Source organism: Alligator sinensis, unplaced genomic scaffold (assembly GCF_000455745.1).
Source record: "Alligator sinensis unplaced genomic scaffold, ASM45574v1 scaffold118_1, whole genome shotgun sequence".
Lineage (NCBI taxonomy): Eukaryota > Metazoa > Chordata > Crocodylia > Alligatoridae > Alligator > Alligator sinensis.
In genome coordinates, this window is record NW_005841850.1 from 1,907,868 (window position 1) to 1,932,272 (window position 24,405).

At 44.0% G+C, this 24,405-nt stretch overlaps 1 protein-coding gene across 2 annotated transcripts in view; it reads left to right on the top strand.

The window, feature by feature from the left end:
- Nucleotides 1-464: 464 nt before the first annotated feature.
- DHRS11 (dehydrogenase/reductase 11) overlaps nt 465-24,405 on the top strand; it is a 55,473-nt gene continuing 31,532 nt past the window's right edge. Inside the window, exon 1 of one of the 2 annotated variants that reach the window (XM_025210207.1) lies at nt 465-526. The gene's annotated coding sequence lies outside the window, so the exon portion shown is untranslated. Of the gene's footprint in view, nt 527-1,789; nt 1,844-24,405 lie in introns of those variants that run through there. The other variant, XM_025210212.1, reaches the window with a different exon arrangement.

The following is a 24,405-nucleotide window of genomic DNA, read 5'->3' on the forward strand; positions in this document are numbered from 1 at the left end:
GCACCCCTCTCCCCTTCTCGCACCCCAGGCGTGCGCCGACCCCATGCCCAGGGGAGCGGGCTGGAGAAGGTGGGGTGGGTGGCCGGTTTTGGGGGGGTTTCTGCCGCACGGCACAGCGCGGCGCTGACCTCCGTCCGGGATGTGTGTGACGTGTATTGTGCCGACACACCGGTTTGAAACGGGGGGGAAACCCTAAAAAGACAGTAGAGGGGTATAAGGAGGGCAGCTTGATTCAGATGGGGGGGGGGGGGGGGTTGTTTTTTGTGGGGAAGTGTTGTATTTTGCTGGAAAAAAAGAAGAAAAAAGTGGTTTTGACAGCTAGGTAGCCCCGTCACCCGATTTCTGCATCCCGTGTCTGTCGTAGCGTTCACGTGTTTCGTGTCTGCCGTCCTAATCTCGGCTCCTTCGGGGCAAGGATTGTGGCTTCCGCTGTTCGGATTGTGTCTAGGGTGTTTGGAGCGCGGTCGCCGCTCAAACGATAGTACGTTCCCGGGAGAAGGAGGATCCATAAAAGAGATCCGCAGAGGTGAAGAATAGTTTAATATTCTGCTTAACGCTCCAGACCTATTTGAAACCTGGTGTCTCTGCGCGTCCTTTTTCCCCCTAGAGTGTTTGGGTGAAATTTAGTCAAGATACCAAGACCATAAAGGGTCAAATGTGTTGTTTAAAGGGGAGGGGGGGAGAGATTCACCTGCGACTGGAAGGATGAATAACACTCATACAAGTCTTTTTGTTCTTGATAAGACTATATGCAATTTCATATCTTGTTGCCCTTGGCATAGCTGCCGTTGTAATGGTCAAAGACGGATTTAATTGACTCACCGGACAATAAATGTCAACTTTACTCTCTCCTTTGCTGGCTTGATTGCAAATCCTCCCATGCCATCCGGTAACTCGCTTGTATTTTGGTTTTATTTGCTCTCTCTCTCTCAGGCTTCAGTTCAGCAATGCTCTGAAGCATATGCTAACTTTTAAGCTGAATACTGAATGCAGCCGGACTTAAGTATGTGCAGAAGTCAATGGCTCTTAACCTTTTTCGACTTGAGGCACCCCTTGGAATATGCCGGCTCTTAGTTTCACTCGGTTTTTGGCTGCACAAAAATAATGCAGTAATTTTTCTGTTGCAGAGAACTCAGAAAGATCACAGCAGGGCAGAATGCGTTTAACACCGTGGATGCCAATTTGAAATCTCTGGATTTATCTTGCGAATCCTGGTTGCGCACCTAATGCTGCGTGGCACCCTTGCAAGGATCTCGAGGCACCCCAGGGTGCCACGGCACTTCTGTTGAGATTCACGGGATTAGGTAGTTTGATGAGACGTTTGTGGAGCCCAGGAATTTTTTTGCTCTGGAAAAAAATCACAGACTGGGGCTTGCTAATCAGTACGTTCTTATTGCATGACAGTAAAAGCACAGAGTTCGGTTTGGATAGTTTAATTTAGTTGCCTGTTTAAGTCTGAGATCCTTTGAGGGAAAGAACCATGTTATTCTGGGTGGGAAGAAAAGAAAATGATGATGATATTTTTTATTGACAGTGAAGCTTGCTTCCCTCATTATTATGCAAGGGCTTATAAACGCTTGATTTATCCTTTGTCCTTACAGGTTTTTCTCTACTGTATTAGCTTTTCATCAGCAAGTGGTAGCATGCCTTATGTAAATATTGACAGCCTCTCTAATGATCTCCAGCAATGTTTTTGGAAACCGGACGTACTAAACGCTCAGGCTTTATGGATGCACTGCCGCAGGGATGGAGAGAGAGAGAAAGAGGCAAAGAAGAGATGCTGCTCAATGAACTAGTGTTTGGAGACTTTGGGATGGGGTGACAAGACTTCGGTGGAGAATAGGTAGGGAATAATATATATCTATATACGGCAAAGTCTCAGGAGAATGACTAAAAATGGAGAGTACCCAAGACGTCTAGGGAACGTGGGATGAAGGATTTGGATGTAATGACTAATGAGGTTTTGGGAAGAGCTCTCTTAAAAAGACTTCGTAGCCCAACTACTGAGTTGCTTGGCTTGATTTCCAATAGGGCATTTCCTATGAAAGTGAAGAGTCTCTGAATTGGCTTGCATTGCCTAGCCACGCAAATGAATCTCAGCCTTTCAACTTGTCGGCTCCTTCCCCTGAGATTCCCTCCTTGTTTCTAATCGGATTTTGCACAGAGCTTTTTGTTTCAAGAGTAGTAGTAGAGGGACCACCAATAAAGTCTAGAACATAATCAAAATCTGAACGTAGATGTCTTTGCTATTGAATGCCTGTATTTAAGACAAGGTTCTTTGGGTGAATCTGATATCTTTTATTTAAGATGTACGTGTTGGTGGGGAGAGTTTGGTCTTTTGTGTTGTAGGAAAATGATGTCTGGCTGAAGAGCAGAGTTAGTTTTTTCTGAGGTAGGACGTACAAAACAGATGAGTAGTGCCTTTTCTGTGCCCTTATTTGCATTATTATGTGATCCAAAGAAGTCAGTGCATAGCATTTTAAGATGCTTAAAATTTTGCATGAGACGTAAGACATTTGTTGTGCTCCTTGTTGGACTTATGGAGAAATGCTGTTTGGTTTTGTTTTTTTGCCATAGGTAAGGTTGAAATGTGCTTTGTCCCTACAACAAATTTCTGCAGAACCAAACCAAACTATGATGGGACTGGCTTGAAAACCATAAGATTTCGAATGAACACATGTTGCGTCTTTCTTTTTTTCCTTCTGTGTTTTTTCCCCCCCCATTTAATACATTTGATGTATGTTTTCAATCTTCGCGGAGATTGTCACGTTAGCATGACTCCATGAAATGGGGCATTAAGGAAATACCCATCTTGCAGCGTAGGGCAAAATAGTGCGTTAACTAATAAATGTGCTCACAGTTTCCTAGTACCTTGAGGGTCAGGAGACAGCATATTTTGTTTTTTAAATATGTAGCCCGAAAGGTCACATACAAGGCAAATGGGTATGTAACACTCATTTGTTTGCTATTTATTGAAGATCTAACAAAAGGCATGAACAGCTTTTCTTCCCTGGTTCTGTTAGAAATTCAGGTCTTGTTTGTTCTTGAATTTTTTGGGAACCGTAGGGATTTTGAGATCACAAGAGAGGGCTAGCTGAGCGAGTGAGTCGGGGCGGAAGGCGTTATAGTCAGCCATTTGAAAACTGTTGTCTTTTGGTTATTTAACTTAAATGCCTAAGCAACAGTTAGGAGAAAAAACAGACTCTCATGAAAACTTCAACAGCTTTTCCCCCTTTCCTTGAATTGATGGGAGCTTGCAATGCAAAGTTAAGTCCACGGAAAAAAAATCTAGCAAAACCAAGAAAACAAGATTTGATGTTTCTGGTATTACTAAGCAGCAGGGGCGGGGAAAGCAGCTTCAAAGCAACCAACCCACCTTTCATTCTCTCCATGTGTTTAAAAAAAAAAGAAGAAAGAAGCAGCCATCAGAAACAAAACAGAAATTTATTTTAAATGATCCTTTGGGGATATCTTTAATTTTAAATTTCCAGGCTTTATACCGTTTGCGGTTTGCGGAGAAATTATTGTGCCCCCACGTGTAAATGATAGCGTAACGCACTTTACTTTTTAATGAGGCTTTTCTTAGCCTGGTGGATGATGCTGTTGACGCTTATTTTCCTTTTTAAAAAACAGTTGTTTCCAGCATTGCCTCGGTTACATGCCCTCCTAAACCAGACCCTTTAATAGCTTTCCTGTAGGGTGATTTGTTACCTCCAGATTCTCTTAAAACGGAGTTACCTGCTAAAGAGAGATGGCACAACTTTTAAATGAGGGTTTGTCTAGATGGCATGATCCAGTGCTACCTGAGCTAGCGCCAGATGCCCGGCCCATGCCCACCTCCATACCAGCATGGCAGTGCTGCTTTGCCAGTATCGCAGGATCCCCTGACAGTGGTGAACTGTGCTGAGCAGACACAGTCTGACACTAGAGGACAAGTTAGCCAATTATGATAATGAAGAACTTAAATCAAAATGTTGATGGCAATATAGAGAGATACCTGGCAATCTCCGTCAATAATTATTTATTGCAAATGGTTAATGTTTTATAAGATTGGCAGGACTACTCCCATCTCTGGTTCTCTGCGCCTCAATTTATCCTTCTAAAAGGAGCTCTTCTGGCTCATTAAGGATTGAAGGAAGCCTGGTTATTCCAGGCCTGATCCATTGACTTCAGAAGACTTTGCATGACGCCCTTAATGTTTATAAAGCAGCCTGCCATATGTAAGTGAAAGGAGTCATACAGATGAAGTTTATTATTGGCATTTCCTTGGACGCTTTGTTAAAGTGGACTTTTATCTTTCTATTTTTGTTTAATCTTCATTATGGTATCTTTGGCCTGACATATCTTTACATTTCCTAATATATCCTAGCACACTTGGGTGTTTGTAAGCAGTGGCATATGATAGCAATTACATTTTAACCTTTCAGAGACTGCATTGATAGTGCCCTGCATCTGGCTGAAGAGGACTTCAAAGAGCTAGAGCTTTTGATAATTTGTTTGTTCAGTTGGGCCGCTCTTGGTGAAACTGTGCTTACCTCTTCATCCACTTCCACTGCTTATCTGCTCGCATGAAGGAAGGGGCACCCCTGTTAGTAAGAAACACAAAGATCAATGGATTATTGTATTAAAACTTTAGTCATAGAGAAGCACCTCTCACAATTTATTTGTTACCCTGTGCAGCAGTTTAGGTACCCAGAATCATAGCAAGTTAGGGTTGGGAGGGACCTTGGGAGGTCATTTAATCCAACCCCCTGTGCAAAACATGCACAGTTTACAGTCATGCAAGTATTTGCTTTGAATTGCTGAATGTTGAACTTCTGGCTATCCTCTGAGGTACTGTTTTAATCAATGAATTGTTAATTCATATGGCAAATTCCATTAAAGATTCAAAGGCAAGATTTCTAAATGCATGAAAATCAATAAAACCTGGGCTTTCTAAACACTACATGTGACTGCAAAAAAAACAAACAACTCCTCACCTTTAATGGTCTGCCTACTCAGGCTTTTTCTGGCAAAAGTGTATCATGTACAATGTAGACTTAGAAAACAGCATTTTTAGAATTGTAATTTTTTTTTTTTTATGAATAGCTGTACAGAATGCAATGCACGTTGTGCGCTCCCTGGTTATTCCCTTGTGTTACAGTAGTAATCCTATGGCCGGATCAAGACCTCATGTTCTGCTCTGTTCTTTTGTTTTATTTTATTTGGGTTCTTGTATCACCATCTTCAATACTATCCGAGCATCATCCATTCAGCAGTGTGACTAAACATCACTTGTGTGGTTCATTCTTTCTATCATCACCTCCCCAGGGTTAAAACTGTATGTGCGATGCAGTGATTTGTTCCAGTGGGGTTAGGCTCTTTGTTTGCTCATTTGTTAATTTGCCCTTTTGTGAAACATATGTGCTGTGTTAGAAGACAAGTTCAAAGAAGAACATCCTGAATTTTGATTGGGAATGGTAGTCTTTATATTCTCTGGGAGTATGTTGGGCTGGTCTCCTGCACAGCGGAGATTTGGTAGATTGGCCTGTGGAGTGGAGTTGTTGACCACCATGTTCATGCCAGAGCTTTGAGTGTTTTTAGGCGGGTTAGGTTTGTCACATTGAACCTCTTGAAGATAAAGACTGAGACTTTCTTACAGGAGGCCACTGCAAAGAATGGAGGACGCAGGTTTATATACAGATTCTTAGGAAGACATAATCCCTGCCTCAAAGAAACCTACAATCTAAGATGAAAAAAGATGCAAAAATGCACAACTCAGTTCCTCACTAAAATTAATAGGGATTCTCTCTCATCACCTTCAACTAGAATTGGACTGGGTGAGTGATATAGTGTAGGACACAACAGCAAGGAAGCAGTAGGGAGGACCAGGGTGACATGAATTATTCTACAAGTTAGTTACCGTGCAAGTTGGTGATTGTAGACAAACACATCTGCTGTCCCTGACTGCTAGTCCTTTGAGCTACTGCTACTGGACTGCTTCTGCCACAAGCGCCCTCGCGTATTCTTCTGGACTGTCCTTTATGCCTAAAACGCTCTTTTTGCGTGAATGTTTTATAACCTACTGCAGCCTGGTGACTGAAAAACATATAGTCTTGAGAGGGGAACTTAACTTGGGCAATACGTATAATGTCAGGATTTCTCGATCTCTCAGAAAATCGAATAAGAGCTTAGGACAAGATTGCAAAGGGGTTTCCAAATTGGTTTTGTGTTTACGTAGTTCGACAAATACTGGGCCCTTTATTTGGTTTTGCAATAAAAGTAAAATGCTAGAGCCTATCAAAATATTTTATGAATTCTTTTTTAACAACTCTATAAAGGCTGATTTGTATATAGCTGAGGCACCAGTTTCAGTGCACTGAATACTTAGTTTCACTTTGGAATGATGTTTCAAGATACAGTTTGGTTTCTTTTTTAATCTGTGTGGCACAATAAAAACTAGATTAGTCATCTAGGTGTATCCTGTATATTAATACTGGGTGCGTCTACATGTGCGCCCCAGTGTGCAGTCATTCAGTACAAATGACTGCAGTACCCGCCGGTACTACGCAGTCCCAGCACACAAGTCGTTTCCGACCCTACTGCGCGGTAGCAACGGGATCACCGTTGGTGCCCGCTGACGCTGTGTCGCCATAGCTCGTTGTTTCAGTGACATAGCGTCTCGTGTAGACATGGCCACTGTCTAGTTGTGGCTGTCTACCACACTGTTCAGGCCAAGCCCTTTGATCCTTAATTAGTTACATAGATAGTCGTTATTCAGTTAAGTCAGTTTTCTCTGCAAGGAAAGTTGCTGGATCCTTTAGTGTACAGTGCTTATGAGTAAGTGTCATTTGTAAGAGTTGCAGGGTTGTGGTCATCTTTTATAGTTCAGGTTTGCAGAAGTAAAATCTGTCTTTATGCATATCTCAAAATAGATGGATTTAGAAACTTGGGAAAGTCTCTAAGGCACTGTCAGAGTCGTGCAGCTTTTGGTGTGTAACTGCACTTAGCAATATACTCTGTTTTCTCTTTGTTGTATATGAATCTTTCTTCTTTTACTAAAGATTTCCTGATTTGCAAAGACCAAAGTATAAGTTTACACAGTTTTCTAGAACAGAACAAGGCACTCATAGTCTATTAATTATATGCTAATGGAAATTCTGGGTAGTGAATACACTGAAGTCAAGTGCAGAGCCAAGAATTAGGGGTGCAAAGGCAGCTGTCTGCATGATTAGGGTTGGAGAAACACTGCTTGTGTCCAGGGTGTTCCTACCAGCTACTCAGCTTTCTTCCACATCCTGATCTTTTTTCGTTGTTGTTTTGTTTCTTTCCAAAGAGCGTACCTGGAGCCGACCTGTCCCCGTGAGCTGGGAGCGATGACTCATCAGAAAAAACAGTTTCAGGCATCAGTATCTTTTTCTTAGATGAATAGTGTCATATCAAGAAATCGGGCTAAGTTTACATGAGCAAAAAACTCCAAAATAAGCCAAAAAGCTCCACAGCTTTGGGCTCAAGCCAGTCCTGTAACTGCACACAGACCCATTCAGTCTGGCTGTCTGTCACACTTGTGTGGCCTCCGTGACTGTAACGCAAGAACTTCAGTCTTTTTGCCTTTACTTGCACCAGCGGTCTTCTGAGGTAGGGAGCTTCCCTCCCTTCCCAAAGGTGTTCTCTTCCTCCCCTTTCATTCCACATCTCAGCAACAGGAGGGGTCTGGAGTTAACTTCGTGTTAACGTCAGCAGTGGGGGCTCAGTAGTGCTTCTGTGACCTTTGTCAGCTGCTGCTAAGGAGACCATGGGCACATCTACACATTCATTAATGCGCAGTGCCTACTGTGCATTGAATTTAGTACTTGAATAATCAAGTACTAAATAAATGCGCGGTAGGCTGATGTACTGCACATTAGTGTGATTGCACCCTTTTTGTGTGATGCTTAATGTGCAGTAGACTAATACTCCTGCGCATTAGCATGGGTTTATTTCCATGCACGCTAATGTGCAATAGAATGAGTCTACTGTGCATTAAGCATCTTGTATAGACGTGCCCCACCTAGGCCTAATTTTCAGAAGGATTGAGCATCTGACATACATACATACATACATACATGTGTATGTATATATTTATATACACACACTCACACATACATACATATGTGTATATACACACACGTGAGTGTGTATGTATGTATATACATATACTCTCACTCACACACACACACACTATATTATATTGCTCTTGTATCTGAGACTAACATGTTATGTATAGCATCTCGTTTCTCTTTGTTTGGTTAGTTTTGTTTGACTTGCTTCAATCCTGCGATCTGCTAGGCTTTTTCCCCAAATTCTGATGTCACCTTCAAGCAACTGCCTTGTTGTCTGGAACATGTATGTGCACGTGTGTTACTTTTTGCCTTGGGTGTCGAAGACGGCCCATGACAGGTTTGAGAGTGTCATAATAATAAAGAATTAGGTATGCAGCCAAACATTAGAACCAACCCCTATATACTTCACTAGTAGAAAGGAAGTTCAAGAAATATCTGAGATTTGTTAGTGTCAGTGAGAACGACGTGGTTCTTCTCCTGGATGTGTTGCTTGATAATACATTCTCTGTTCCACTTGTTTAAAAATGTAATGCATCAGTTATAGTTTGCAATGCTCTTCACCTGAGAAAAAATAGAATTTGTGAGCATGTGCTGATAAATGTCAGATCTATGTGGCTCGGAGGCATCATAAAGACAGCAGAACACTCTGTCGCTTGTAACACATGTGCATTTTTCTTTATTAGAGTGCAGGAAAATATTAAATGTAAGAAGAGCCGTAGAGTAGAGAGCAGGGGAACAAAGCTACCCCCGTGGGATATGAAAATAGATTTCACGTGTGAGGATGAGGCCAGATAGCGAGTCAATGCTCCTCTTTCCCCTCTGCCGGGCAGCATAACACTCAGTCGTGCCATTTTCGTGCCAGGTTAAGCCATACAGTTAGGAAGATCCCACCCTCAAATAGTTTATTATTAACATAGCTTCATAGGTGGAAAATTGCTGTATAAGAGGAAAGGTGTACCAAGTATAGACTGAACCCAGATGGTTTACAGTCGGAATTACTGGGACATTGTGCCCTGAGCCTTTTGAACACCGTTGTACCCCCTTTGTTACTAAATTTATGTTTAGGATTTGACTTGTGTTTAATGTTTGGGCCGAATATTTATGTGACAGATAAAGGTACTCAGCTGGGCTGAGAAGGAATCCTGTCTTCTCTACCACTGTGGTGTTAACACTGCTCCTAGAGATGCTATTTAAAATCTGCAATAACTCCCTCCATGGTCCTTTTGCTCACCTGCTCCTGATCTCAATAGAGAAGGCAGGCAAAAAGTGAGAGGGGAGTTGTCTGCGCTCAATGGCAATAGCCACACACACACCCCAGGTCTGTAGTGTCCCTCTCCTGTACTTTACACGGGGGGACACCACCTCGGCAGTTTTCTGTTTAAGGATATGGTGTGGGACGAGGAGGAGGATTTTGAGAATCATAGAGGTAGAGTTGGAAGGGACGTCGGGAGGTCACATCTAGTCCAAAGCTGGACCAGCCCCAAGTAGATCATCCTTTGTCTAGCCAGGGCTTAAAAACCTTAGTTTTCTTTGATCCAAATACCAATAGACCCTCAAGTTCACACCCCCACATGTCAATTCTATCAGTGCTTTATTTCTGCGCGGTCTTCAACCAGCCACGACAGTAGTCGTACAGAAGACACTGTGGTTTATCTCACCACATTAAGTTTGGGACACATAATTACACATGCGAAACGGGCTCAGAGCACTTCTTGGTTCACTGCTGCCCTGCCCCTGCAGGGGACAGAGAGAGAAGACCAAGTCTTGCAGTCTGTGCACCGCACACCGCGGGGAGAGGTGAACACAGATGCGCATGCCTTTCCACACATGCAACATGCTTGCTGATGCTTTGGAGACCCAACTGCAGTTTAAAAAAAAAATGCAGGAGAAGACCAGCTCTCCTTGTAGAAGATGAGTTAAGCAGGTTCCTGCCTTTCATTTGATATAGCTCTACTAAGTGCTGCTTGGTAAGCTGCTTAGTATTTCATAATATTTAGTGGCCACTTAGGACCAATCCGGGGATGGAAAGCAGTTTCTGGACTGGCTGCCCATGTGTATAGAGCTCAACTGCATTCACATCCCCTTTACTGTGATAAGGATGTATTGTGAATTGCTTTTCAGATGCATCTTTTTCTAGCGTGTACATGAATTGTGTCCTACCTGTTTGTTCGGAACCAGGTCCTCTGCCTGTCTTCACCAGCAAAGTCATTAATTCTGGATTTCTTTTTCCCTGAAGAGGGGGAAAAATCATTAGGTTCTCAGTTATTGTGTAGGAGAAGCAGTTTCACTGGTGGCTTTACCTACTTCTTGCAGTTCATTTCCTGTACTGTCTTTCCTAGGTTTTCTCTTCTTTTTTCCCAATATATGCATATAGGTCGTCTTTATTGCCAGCAAATAGGTGGCAAGAAGCAAGCCCAAATGATTTGTTCTCTGACATGAGCACGCCTTTTGGAGCAGACCGGACAAACACCTGGCTGCACTCACCTGACCCCAGCACTTTTTCCTGCCCAGGGCAGGGGGTCAGACTCGATGACCTGCTGAGGTCCCTTCCAACCCCCAAAATAAAACATCTGTGAATCTATTAATTGTGCTTGCTGCTGCCAGGAAACCCTGCTGTAGATCATACGACAGGTATCTGAGGTCATCCTTTCTTCTGTCAGCTTCAAGGTGATGTGCAAAGGATGGATGACTTTGGCCCCATTTCACAGGTGGGGAAACTGAGGCACCAAGAGCTAATGTAACTCGCTCACAAGCATATACCAGGCCAGCAGGAGGACAGAACAACAGAAAGGTCTCCAGACTCCTGAATTATTTACTTTTTCCCCAGGACCATGTTGCTTTTTCTCACGTTTTGTTTCTCTTGAAGAATCGTCTTGATTCTCCCAGATTCAGTTCCCCTCTCTGGTGCCCTTCAGCGAAATCGCTTTCTCTGAGGCCTATATATGGCCCCCTTTGGAAACTGCCGCAGTTGGCAGGAAGGATCATGTGAGTGCTGCGAGCAGGGTTTACTTCCTTCTCTTGGCTTTAACTGCAAAGCCTCCAACAGTCAGCGATCCATACACATCTTCCCTTTGATAATCCACTTTAGCACAGCCCCCGGCATCTGTCATTTACTTCTATTTATATTTTGTACGTTTCCTGAGTTTGCTGCTTAGGAAAGTTCCTGGACTGACAGCCCTAAAATCATCACCGAACCTGCAGTTTTCCTTCATTGCTCTGCTTTGTGCATAAGCCACGCATCCCGTCATCCCCGTGCACCTCTGCTTAAGGGCATGAGGACTGGTCAGCTTGCTTTTCAGCCTTTAGCATCTGCTATTAAACCGCTACTAAAAAGTAGTCTGGATTTGAACCTGTGACATAGCTGAGCCATCAAAATCCCACTTCCCCTTAACCCAGCATCTTCTGTCCCGTCCTGCACCTTTTAGTGTTTTGCCTTAATTAGCAAGTCAGAAGATGCAAACTAGCAAATTGGACTGCCATGCAATGGCTGGTTTTGGAGAACGTGTTTGGATTGCGTTGATAACGGACGTTGTTTTCTGAAGTTTTTGGAAGGAAGCTGTGCGCGCGGTGATGAAGCGTGGCTTGAATGACAAGCTTTAACAGGTTAATTCTAATGCATTTGTAACAGCTATTGATCAAAGGTAAGTAACATTTATAACCCAGGACTACATTGTCACGGTTAGATCTTGCTCAAGAAACTGGCTTTGATAAGCTGTGCTATTGATTTATAAATTGTAGAGGCTCAGTCTCTTAACAAATTAGTGCTTTCCTTTTCAAGCAAGCTGGGTGTGTGTGCGGAGGGGGATGGGGAAGGAAATGCCAAGGGATCGGGGGAGTATTGGGCTGTGTTCTTCATTGCCTTGTCTCCAGTATAGTCATTAGAGCTTGATCCTGTGTTCAGTCGGTGCCCAAGGTCATCCTCGCTTTACTGGTGCAGGATTAGGCCCTCATTCCTCTGCAAAGAAATGGAAAATGTTGCCTAATCCCAGTTCTTTACTTGCTCCTCAATGTCTGCAGAAGCCGGGAGGCGGTGGAGAATCAAGTGCCTGATTGAGAAATGTGGAGCGAGAAACCAAAGAGAAGGAAGCTAGTTTGCGCCTGGATGTGTATACAAAAACCTTCGGGGTGTTTGTTAAATCTGTGTAGCTTTTTTAATAATGCAGTAATATCAGAAGCCTCCTTTGGAGATCAGGTACCCAGCTTGCCTCTGGGAAGGTCTTTCCTAAAGTGTGTACATTTTTAAAAAGATAAAAGACGGAGGAAGTGATTTGTTGGCAGAGCCAAAAATACAGGCCAGGTCACCAACTCTGGGTGCATCTACACATTGTCCTACGGCGACGTAGCAACACGCTATGTCGTTGTATGGGTCGCGGTGACATAGCGATCACGCAGGTCGACATGCGATTGCCAGCTATGTCGCTGTAGCGGTGCTCCCCGGTTATAGTGCACCGCTACAGCGACATAGCGGGGAAATCCACCGCCTGCATGGCGCAGTAATTGTCCGTACTGTGCCTTGCTTTAGTACTTCCTAAAGCATGGCGCCCTAGCAACGTCGCTGTACGGCGATGCGTAGACATGCCCGCTAAGTCCAATGCCCTTTCCTTATGTGGATCAAGTAACTCCAAGCAACTTTCATGAGATCTGTAGCCATATGCACCAATACTGTATTCTCGTCTTGCAAAACAAGTATCATTAGGTTCTGTCATGTCTGGGTAAGAGCCTGGATGTTGCGTGGAGAGACGGTTGTGCTTCAGTACCTAGCACAAGTTCTTCCTGCTCAGTCACGAAACAAGGGACTTAGGGAGGGTTTCACTGCTTATGAAATGTGTCATCATGTACTCAGAGATCTTGCAGTCATCCACGGTCCACCTCTCTTTCATAACTTGTAGGAGTGCTGGCCGAGTGCCAGCTCAGGTCTTTTATATTTTGTTTCCTGAATAAGTTCCCTCTCTGGTCTCGGGTGAATCTGCTCATTTTCCGTCCTAGGCCAGTGGTTTTCAACCTGTGGTCCATGGACCCTGGAGGTCCACAGTCTGTCTAAAGGGTCTGTGAAAGATGACCGCGATCAATCAAAAGTATGTGAATACCCACCCTTACACCTCCAAGGGGTCCGCACCTCCTTTTGAAATTTCCAAAGGGGTTTGCACCTTCTTTTGAAGTTCTTTAGGGGTCCACAGATGACAAAAGGTTGCAAACGGCTGTTCTAGGCAATTGCATAGCTTTGCCCGGCGTTGTGTTTCCCTCTAGAAAAGATTGTGTTGTAGCGGTGGGTAAAGCAACCTCTTCACATAGGGCAGCGCGGCTTAGCCGCCTGAGCAGCGATTGCAGCCTCGGTTCCAGCCTTGATTTTAGTCTAAGTACTTGGAAGAAAGTTAGTTCGCTCCTTTGTTTGTTTCTCTAGCCATAAAAATGCAGCTAACCATTTAATTTTTTATGGCAGTTTATCATTGCAACACCTAAGCGCCAGTTTGCAGGGACGTAGGCAGACAAGGTCGGTTTGGAGGGATGAATTTGTTCATGTGTCTGAGGGTACGTCTACACAGCGATTCAAAGGTGCGATTGCAGATAGAGCCCAAGCGAGCTTTTAAACAACCTAGCTCTCGTATCGGTAATTGTAGACATGGCAATGTGGAGCACTGACCTGACTTTTACTCAGGATCGTAGGCAGGTTTTACAACTCACGCTGAACTCTGAACTGCCGGAAGCCACAATGCTGTTGGTACGCTAGGCAGCTTAGCACTGTTTGGGTATGTCTGTACACGCGGTATGGATTTCACTGTAGTCACACCCTGAACTGCTCTTGGGACAGCCAGCGCTATGCGAGCACTGGAGTACTACCGTATGATTATTTTTATTTAAAAGAAGTGCTGGGGAAGGAGCCCTTCTGCATGAGAAGCACTTTGCTAGATCCGGCACATGGCAGGCAGCTGCCCCACGTAACAACCCCTGAATGAGGAGGATGGCATCCCAAATGGGAGTAGAAATGGACCTGTTTCATCCTCCCTTTTGATCCCGTGTTGCTGGGGAAGGGTTTAAAGGACCGTGTTTCCTGCTGTGTAAATGCAAACCGCGACACCAGGCAATAACTAACATATGAGTTCAGGCTGAGAACCAATCTCATTAACCAGGGTTGTGATTGTAATAGTGCTTTGAAAGCTTGGGCTTAGTTGTGTATTACAGAGAGGGGAAACCTGAATGTCCTTAAAGGGGGAGCAACAAAGTTAATTGGAAAGTCATTTTCTAGCACCTGCATCATGAACTAGAAAATGGTTATTACCTAGGGAAAAAAATGGAAAAGCGCAGTATAAGTACTAAGCACAAACATGTCTGTGTGGCGGCCCGACCCAGGACTGTCACTTGGGAGTTACCTTATGGCATCATACATCAGTGGTTGTGGGTGTTGCACATATTCACCAAGTTATCTTTTTGGTGCTTCTGGGTTCAACCCAGCTGCAAACCTGTTTCTCATTCTTTGGCGGGTCTTGGCTCTGTGTCCAAAATCTCCCCTCATTCTGAGTTTGAAGTGCCCAGAACTTGAGACTGAGAGAGCTTGAGTAGCCCTATATTGCTGAATACCATGAGTGCTAATCACTTAAAACCTGGGTCATCGCTGCCAGAATCATAAAATATAATGCAAGAAGAAATCTTTAGACGCTGCATGTACTTCAGACAGCATTTTGGTCAATTCAAGGCTACATTATTTTATAGTCCCGTGTGTGTGCGTACGTAGTCCCAGGCATATACGTGGGTATGTAATCGGGCTCCATGTAGGCTGCAGTGCTGATTCACAGACTTGTCTCTCTGCTCTGGATGTCTCCTTCTGGCCAAACTAAAATTTCAGGCTGTCACTGACATCTTTATAGATGTCTGGCTATCAGGATATGATAAAACCGAGCTCTCCATCTTTTCTCTCCAGCTGCGTTTTATGACTGAGAATGGATCCACCATCCTCTTTGTCACTCGGGACTGTAACCTTGGTGTTATCTTCAACCTGGAACTGATTTCTAGGATATATTCAAATCGTACATCTTTCCTTCTGTATATCATCTCTAAGATATGGCTTTTCCTGTCTACCCACACAGCTAAAGCTCTTTTTTGCCTAGATTGCCATAATTTCTTGTCCTGATTACTGCAATGCTCTTTTTTTTTTTGTGTGCTTCTTTGCACTCCAGTCTGTCTATTTGCTATCTCTTTGTGACTAGGGCCATCTTTTATTCCGTGTTTGTACAGTGCCTAGCACAGAAGGGATTGGATCCATGCCTGGAGTTCCCAGGGTTTCCAGCTATGGTAATACAAATCATAATCGTTTGTTAAAGTGAAAATAATCCTGATGCTTCTTCTGTTCTAGCCTTTACCCGAGTTTAATGACCTTAGGCTAGGACGGTTCAGGATAGCACCTTGTGGGCAGCGAATGAGAAGCGTGCCGGATTACAAAGTGATCGGCTTGCTGCATTAGCTTCAGAAATCTCTGTTTCTTTCTTAAATTAAAGTGAAGCGTTTCGTGATTGAAATCTAAACGGCAGCTTTGCAATGTTACAATGCACAACATTGCTCTGAAAAACATTCAGCTTTGAAGAAGACAACCCCGGGAAGCCCAGAAGGATTTTATCCATTATGATTTTTTTTTTAATGTAATCTCTACGTAATGTACCTGTAAGAGAAACGTTACCTTTGTCGGTGGAACATGTCGCCTGAAGTAGGGAATTGTCAGCTCCTTAACCACCACTGTGTTTTATTTGAAGTGATTTCATCCGTGTTTAATACCCGTGTATGCGTCCGTGTACTGATTGAGCTCATACAGCCTTAGCACAGCCAGGCTACACATACTCTCCTGTGTGTGTCCAGCCTATTAGTTTCAGCACGCCCCTCCTTTAGTACCCAGATGTTGGCTTGTATCAAAGAATCAACCTCGGTCTCCTCTAAGGGCAGAGACTTTTTGCCTGGGTTGGTGGAAAGGAATAGCAAAGGCTGCAGAGACCGTAGCGCTCAGCCTGCTTTATGGCATGCTGTTCACAAGGCATCTGAGCCACCAAGGAACGCCGTTGTATTTTAGAAACTTGATTTATTAAAAAATCCACCTTACCAAGTAACACATGTGAGATTTAAAGATGCAGCCGGTCCCCAAAGGTATAAATAAGGACAGATCGATCTTTTATCAATAGCGCGCCGTTAATCCAAGTCAGTATGTCCACACGTTCTCTCTTTCTTTTCCTTTCAGTGTCATCAGCCCCTTCCCCATTACCGTTTAAAACTAAATTGGGCTCCATATGCATCTTGCCTCATGCATCTTTTACTGCCTTTAAAACTTGTTTTACTGATTTTTTTTTTTCTCAAAAAATTCCCGTCTCCTTGGTTTTTATATGGTGGAGTCAGTGGCCAAGAGACATAGAGACTATTGCTTTTTGACCCAGACTAGAATCCTTTCTAGGTAAATATGAACACGAGCCTAAAATTGTGCTTAGTAACAGGAAAAACTAATGCTTTATTGCCCAGAACAGTTTATCTACCCTTGAATCTAGTGTTTTGGAAGAGGATTTTCTTAAAACCTCTTAGATTGACCTTTACACAGGCTGTGTAAAATCTCCTGCACCAGTGGTTCTTCCTTCACTGCTTCTTTTTGATTCCCTAATGGGGTTAAAATATGACAGGCTCAACATCAGTATCATGTAGATAATTTGCCATCGTAGGCCATTATTGGACCTCAGCAGCTGAAGAGAAGTAGGCATTTCTGGAGCAAATACTTGAAAATAAATTGGACTGCCTAAGTCGCAAATCTTCTCTTGATTGCAGCAGTCTGGATTTGCAGAAACTGAGGAGATGAAACTTTTTAATAGTTGTTTATGTATTATGGTTTTTATACTGATGAAGTCGAATCTTACTTTTTAGAGTAGTCCAAGTGGTGATTCGGGGTATGCCTTTGGTTAATAATAGGCTGTGAAAGCACTTGTTGGCCCAGGAAGACCCCATCCAGTCCTCTGTCCCTGTGTTTTCTTAGCAGGTTTAAATGTTGCCAGCAGTAGGAAAGTTGGATATGGTTGAGAGGACGAGCGAGGCCAATGGTTTGAGCAGAAACCTAGGACTTGGGAGTCCTGGAATCAAGTCCTTCCTCGACGTCACCCTGTGCATGACCTTGGGAAAGGCTCTCGGTGCCTCAGGTCCTGCAAAACAGGGATATAGACTGTCATCTAGGCCATCTCTATGTGAAAATAGTTTAAAGGAAGAGAAGGGAGAGAAGGAGGAGAGCTTAAACGGCTTCAGGGATGAATAGGAGACAAATGACCAAATGAATTAAAAATGGACAACAAAAAAACCCCTTTGAACTTCTTGTAAATAAAAATGCGACTTGCCTATCAATTAGGAATACAAACTGCATTAGCTATGTAAGTAGCTCATAGGTGATGGCAGGCATGCTTACTCGAAATCAGATCATTCTGTATCAGATCAGCATTTTCCAGACAAATGTCCCCGTTGCTCGCTCATCTGCTCATTGGTGAATAGCCATGAATTGGAGAGACTGTCCTTTTCTTTGCTCTGTGGCTTGATGGGGGAGAGTCCAGGGCAGAAGAGCTCGAATGTGCTGCAGGTCACCAAAGTAAATGTTGTGGCTGTTGATTTGCCTACAGTCCATCATACTTCAGGAAGTATTTAAAGGATCACAGGTGAATATCCCAACCATGTGGAAGTCAGTGGTCATTTAGCTGCTGATTTTCAGGGGAGGGCCCGGGGAGCAATATTTGACCCCAGGCCTTAGTAGCCACGTGATTCATAGAGAAATCAGAATAACGACATTGTATTTATAATGTCTTTACAGGCAGAGTAAAGAGTTTGATCTGTTCATCGGGATCTGTCTGAAGTCCTGAGGTCAGAGGAGGGTATAGGAATAGCAGAGCTTTGCTTACTGAGCCAGATTTGTATCCTTAAGTCACTGGTGTAAATTGGGAGTGACGGTTCTAGAGTTGATTGCTTTACTTTGGATTCACATCAGCGGAGGTGCCGTCCGAACCTAGCCGGTTGTGCCTGTAGCCTGAGTTAAGTTGTGTTGGCATTTATGCAGATGCCAAGTAGTAGCTGCAGCTGGGTTTTTCACGGAGAAATAGGAATTACTGTCTTCTTCATATGCGATGCTTACCGCGAAGGTGAAGCCTTCATTTTACTGGCCCCTAGTTCATGAATCTGAAACACATTATGCAGTAACCATCATCTAGACTCGTCTAGTAAGGGGTATCAGGGTCCTAAGAGAGAAGTCATGCTCCTTTACAAGCACGTGTTAATCTTCCTTTTCAGAAAAGGATTTGTTTAGGATTATATTGCACTGCAGCAGCTGCCAATGAAATAGAGATAAATGCCGAAGGAATATAATTTTTCCTCCGCCCCAACTACAAGTTTGCTGTGATACGAATGACGCTGGGGATTGTACGGGAAAACGTACAGAGTGGTATTTCTGGAAGTTAAAAAAAAAAAAAAAAAGGCTGCATAGCAGCACTGGGAAGTGGTGAAAGGGCTAAAGGCCGATCTTGCCACAGGGACCTGCTGTTCCGATACGGTTCTTTCCATGATAGCATTTTCCATGATAGGAAACTGCTTTACTGACAGGGGCGTTTTGTTACCGTCTGGCACAGATTTCAGCTGGACGGTTGGACGTTCTTCTACCTCTGTCCAGTACTGAGCGATCGGAGCCTGGCGTTCACCATCTGGATCGTGTCCTTGGCTGCACGTGACACTTTGCCTCGCTGTCCAAGGACTGCAGGATGCAGGAGTGGAGAAAACCTCGCCATGCCTTATTTTATGGCAGGGGAAATTCAGGCCCGGAGAAATCAGTCGAGTTATCCCAAGTGACCCAGTGACTCTGTGGCAAAGCTGTGAATAGGACCACATTTTTTTTTAATTTCTATTCCTGAATCTTAGCCTCAAGCTGCCCGTGCCATATTATTCTTGTTGCTGAGTCTTTGCATTGTGATAGCACCTGGGAACCAGAGGAGGCTTTGTAGGGACAACAAATATAAAGAGACCTTACAGTTAAAGTAAGTGTCCCTGGGTCACCCTAGCCCCCACTAACAGTGGTTGGGGGTTGTCTTATTTTTTTTTTTTTTTTTGCCCATGGCAATTGCAAAGCTACGAACCCTGTATTATAAAGAAATCTCATTCCCATATACCTGTGCAATGCATGGGGCTGGGCTGAGGTTCTTGAGGGGTATAAGTGAGGATGAAGGGAGTCTGGTATACAAGGTTTCTGACGGACATTCATAATCCACTAGCAGGGCTCAGAAACTGCATGTCGGGGACCTTTACAGGTAGAGGAAAGGGAGTTATTATTATCGCTTGAGATGCAAGGGGAGCCATGGAAGTTATTGCTAGCTGGGCCATGAGTTACTTCATCATGAGCCAGTCGGGGAGAGTGAGCTTGGCCCTGCCCTTATCTCTTGCATGGATGTTACAGGAGGTGAATCTCAAACATCAGAGCTGGGGACATCTAGGAGCCAGGGACATCTTCTCCTTTGAGGTGCTGTAGCATAATATTTTTTTCCTGCTCTTATTGGCACCCCTGCATGTTGGGAGGGGGGCGGGGGGCTGGAAGGGGGACCCCAATGGGCTGCACTTGAGCTTTTCTTTGTAATTTTTTGAATGAAATTATAGAGAAGAGGCACAATGGTGCAACTTAAATGGGTGCACACTGAGCTGATCAGAGATTTTTAGATCTATTTTAAAAATTCCTTTAGGTGTTTAGTGCAGAGTCGGGGCGAATGCGGGGGGGTGGGGTGCATGTGCACACACATGCGTGCGTGTGTTTTCCAGCCATCTAGAAAGCAGCTCCCGTACAGAAGAGAAAACAGCAGGTGCACATTCCTTGCCCTTTGTTTATTTGCATTTCCACAACCTTGACTTTGATTTATAGCGGTTGTCCATGCAAAGACCCATGCAGCGAGGGTTCGGGGGAAGAGCAGCAGCCAAGTGCTCTGTGCGGCCCGGTGTGGGGGCTGCCTGAGCCGCTCTGTGTTGAACTGGACTGTGATCTACGATGCTGGCGCTGCAGGGGAGGAAACCTTCTGACCAGGGGTGTTGGCACAATATTGTTATGCTGAAAATATCTGCATTTGTGACACCTTTCACTTCTTTTTTACCAGTCTCCATTTTTTATGTATTTTAAGTGAGGGAACCTGGAGCAAGCTAAACAGAAATAGCTGTTCAGTCACCTGTCAGTGCAAGATGATTTCCCGTGGAACATTTTTCTAGTGCTCTCTGCTGTTCAATCAGAAACACCCTGAACGAGGTGGCTTCCTCCTCTTTTGTTGGGAGACAAATCTGCAGCCAACAGATCTGATCTGGAAGAGCTTGATAATCAGTCCTAATTTTCCCTTTCATTCATTTCATCCCATCCTGAGCAGTTCAGCAATTAGGATACTTTTATGGAGGGGTGTGTGCAATGGTTCCTTATCATTTTTTTTTTTCAGTGGGCTTTGGATCAAGTCCTCAGTTCATCTGGGCATGTTTTCTATAACATATTCTCTGCCACTGGAGGAGGCCAACACAGTGGTGGCAGCCTCCTTGTTACCTAGTCTCTGCCCGAGAATATTTGAGATATTTGTCTGTCTGGCACCAAAGAGGCTGTTTGTTTGGAGGTGTTGGCAGATACCCTGTTTTGTGGTGGAGGGGCTGGAGATGATGCTCTTGGGAATCCTTTTGGACCGATTGCCTGTTTACATGGTATCCTGCAAGTGTAGGGGATCAGACTCAATAACCCAGGTGGTTCTTTAAGTCTTTGTTGGTAGGTATTTCTTTCCTGGATTAGATTTGCAGTGTTACCCCACAGCTATTGCAAGAGTAGGCCATCTTTGATCTAATTACAATGCACTAGAAAACCCTTACCACCTGGGGGAAAAAAAAAAAGAGGGGAGTAAATTAGGAGAGTCTGCCTGTGCAATTATCTGCCCATCTGATGCTGAAATTCAGGTTGTAATCTTCCCCTTGGAGAATGCACACACACAGCTTTGTATCTGCAGGTTGTCTTGGAAATGTACTCCTGGTTAGGCAGTGATACATACGGGAAGGCAACAAGTCCGCCTGCCGTGTAGACACCCGTCTGCATTTCAGACAGCACAGTCTTGCACCGTGTGTAACTAAGACGGCAGTGTCTGATACAGGGATGCATGGGATTGCAGTACGCTTCACTCTTAATAATGATGTTTGGGTAGAAAACAAAGGAGATGAGTCTGAGTGTTTTATGGCATTGCCTGCTGGAATTAGGGAAAGGCAGAAATGTAAGAGATTCTGTTCTGGATATTCACACCTCAAGGAAAGTAGTAAATATTGATTTAATGAGCTGTCACAATAGAAATGCTATATTCCCTAGTTTACCCTGCTCGTGTTTCCCTCCCTATATGAATACTATTAGTAATTGCTGCCATAAAGAAAAAGCTTGGGTGCCTTAAGGTAGCAGGAGCATTCAGGGAAATAGAAATGACACAGTTTGATTTGCACATGTGAAATTAGGACTTTCAACAGCAGGTGAGCCAGAATTTTTTTTGTCTCGGGGATTTAACTCTTGAGAAGGAGCAAAGCACCCTTGGAGAAAATGTGTCCTACCTCCCTACTTATAAGCCAGTAACAATTTTAGGAACTGCTGTATTGGCCTGGACTCTAGGGATCCATCTCGTTCACCAACCCTGGCTGGAAGAAACAAGACCCTCTGTAACAGGCAGCTATGGGAGAGCCTGCTCGCAGAGTGAGGACATTTCCTCTTAGCCCCCATTAATTAGAAGTTGGCTAAATCGAGAGTATTCTGGAAGTCTTGGTCTGTGTTAATTAACTCATAGGGTGAAACTCCAGCCTTATTGGCTAAGTACAGACAGTCAAAAAGCCCGAGGCTGAATCGAGTCAGTCTTTGCAAGTTAGTCTAAGCTGCAGAGATTAAACTGAGAAACAACTGGATACGTGTTCACTTTTGATTCAGGAAATGCAGCCATGTGCTGGCAGCGGCTCAGGCCAGAAGCCAGGGGTGCTAGAGCATAGCTCTCTGGCATATAGCCACCACTGGCTGTGTGTTTGCTTCCTCTTCCTGCTGCCCTTAAGGTCTCTGGGATTTGCAGCACACAATCGCAGCAGCAGGACTCTGCAGGGTTGCTCATCACTTCCTCTTCCTGCTTCCAGGTGCCTGTGGGATTTGTAGTTCATGGTTGCAGCCAGCAGTAGCTTACCATAAATTTAGCAGGGCAGGACAGCTGTATACTCAGAAGTGGGGTTTAACCCCCCTCTCCCTGGCCCCAGACCCCAACTGGGGTTTAACCCTCTCTCCACAAATCCTTCTGTGCTGGAGCAGACAGCACAGCCCAGCCCAGGGCTGGAAAGCATGCTGGGATGCTGGGGGAGTGTGATTTTTCTTGAACCAGGAAGGGGTCTGGAACAGAAGTTTCATAAACCGGTTTGACCCAAATCAGTCCAGTCTACTACATTCAACCAGGTTTATTTTAAACCAGTTTCAGCCATTTTGAAACTGGTTTATATGCACTGAACTACTGTTCTGTTGCAGGTTTAAACCAAGTTTTGATGACTCAGACCAGTTTACGTGTAACTTCTGTCCCTAGCAGGTTAATGGGAGGTTTGCCATTGACTTCAGCGGAACCAGGATTTTTCCTCTGTGCTCTTGTTTTCCACATAAATATCTAGTCCCTTTTTGAGTCCTGGTGAGAATTCGACAGTGGGATTGTGCACAGTGTATGACAGGTATTTAATTTAATGCATTTTGAATGTTTCCTGGGTTCAAGGTGTAGCTGGGGTATTGCTCAGTTCAGACCCTGTCCTTATCTCACTATTTAGGCATTTTATACAAGGGGAGAGACTCCCCACAGTAATCCCAGTCCTTTAAAGTTTAAGGCACTGGCCCGAAAGGTAGGATTGATTCAGGCCACTGCTTTGGTCAGACACTGGGGTGTCTCATCTTAACTAAATCCATTAAAGAGCATGAGATGCTTATATGATAAAGGAATTAATTCTGGGATAAAGGTGGGATAATTACATTATCTGGATAGACAGAAGCTGTGATGGGGGTACTGGAATACATCATTTGCACAGGCATCCATTATTTCATCTTCTAACGGTATGTGCTCAGCAGCATCTACAGCACAGTACATTGTCTACAGCTGGGCTTTCTAATGCCGCTTTGCAGAGACTGCCTGCAGAGACTATGGCGAGATGTCCGATGTGAGATGGTGCAGTATGCCACCACTGCAGGTGAAATTAGCCCGGGCAGGTTCAGTGTAGCAAGGCAGAATTTGACCCAAAGTATGAAGTGAGCTGGAGATATTTTATCCAGAGAAAGCCCTGAGTGAATTGCAATAGGATATATTTTATCATTTTGAAACCTGCCTTTCTGGCTTGCCCTGGGAAATACTTGTGACTTAGCATTTTTCCCAGGAGGTTTTCATTTGGCTTTGTGGCGATTAACGATGTATTTTTCTTCGCTCATAAACAAATGCCTGAGCAAAGCTGCCAGCCGGAACCAAGGGGCCAACACCTGATTTCGGTACACAAAGAAACAAGTAAATTAGCTACACACAAGGGTGAGTTTTCGGATCAGGTGGAGGCGGCGAGGCATAGCTGAAAGCAGTGAGATCTCACGTTTCTTGGGCAATTTTTGATGCGATACAAGCCTCGCAGCAGTTTGCTAGGACTTGAATTTTACAGAGCTGATAAACTTCCTGTAGCTTGTCCCTGGAATAAACAGCATCTGCAAACCTTTCCTTGAATTCCCTTTGGTTTGCTAGTATTCCTGTTGCCTTTTTACGTCACTGTTCACAAACACTTTTGTGCAAATAGAGATTGTTGGCGTAACTGCCTGCAGCTGGTCCTTTTCGAGTCCCCTTATTCACATGCAAATAAGAGTTTTCTTGTGTCATCAAGTGCATTTTTGGTTCACTGTCCATTTTTTTGTCATTCCTTCTCCGACTTGGAAAATTTTAGTGCAATCATGGATCAGATTTAACACCATGTGCTAGAGAAACCAATCATCTATAAAGATGGAGATGTTTGCAAACAACCTGTAGTCTGAAAGGTGCTTACTAAGTATACCAAAAGCAAGAGATATGACCATGGGAACGTGGTCTGTTCTGGTATATAAAAACTTGCCTTGCATGTCTATAGCATCTTTCTTCTAAGAGCTTTGCAGGTATCAAGTCCTATTCAAATAAGGATATTGGCATTTCCTGAGCTGCCAGCTTTGCAGCACCCATTAAGATGTTAGAAAGGTAAACTAAATGAATACTTTTGCTTGGTAAAGTCCCAAGTAAACCATTTTGGCATCCAGGAGAAATGAATTGCTGAAGCACTCTTT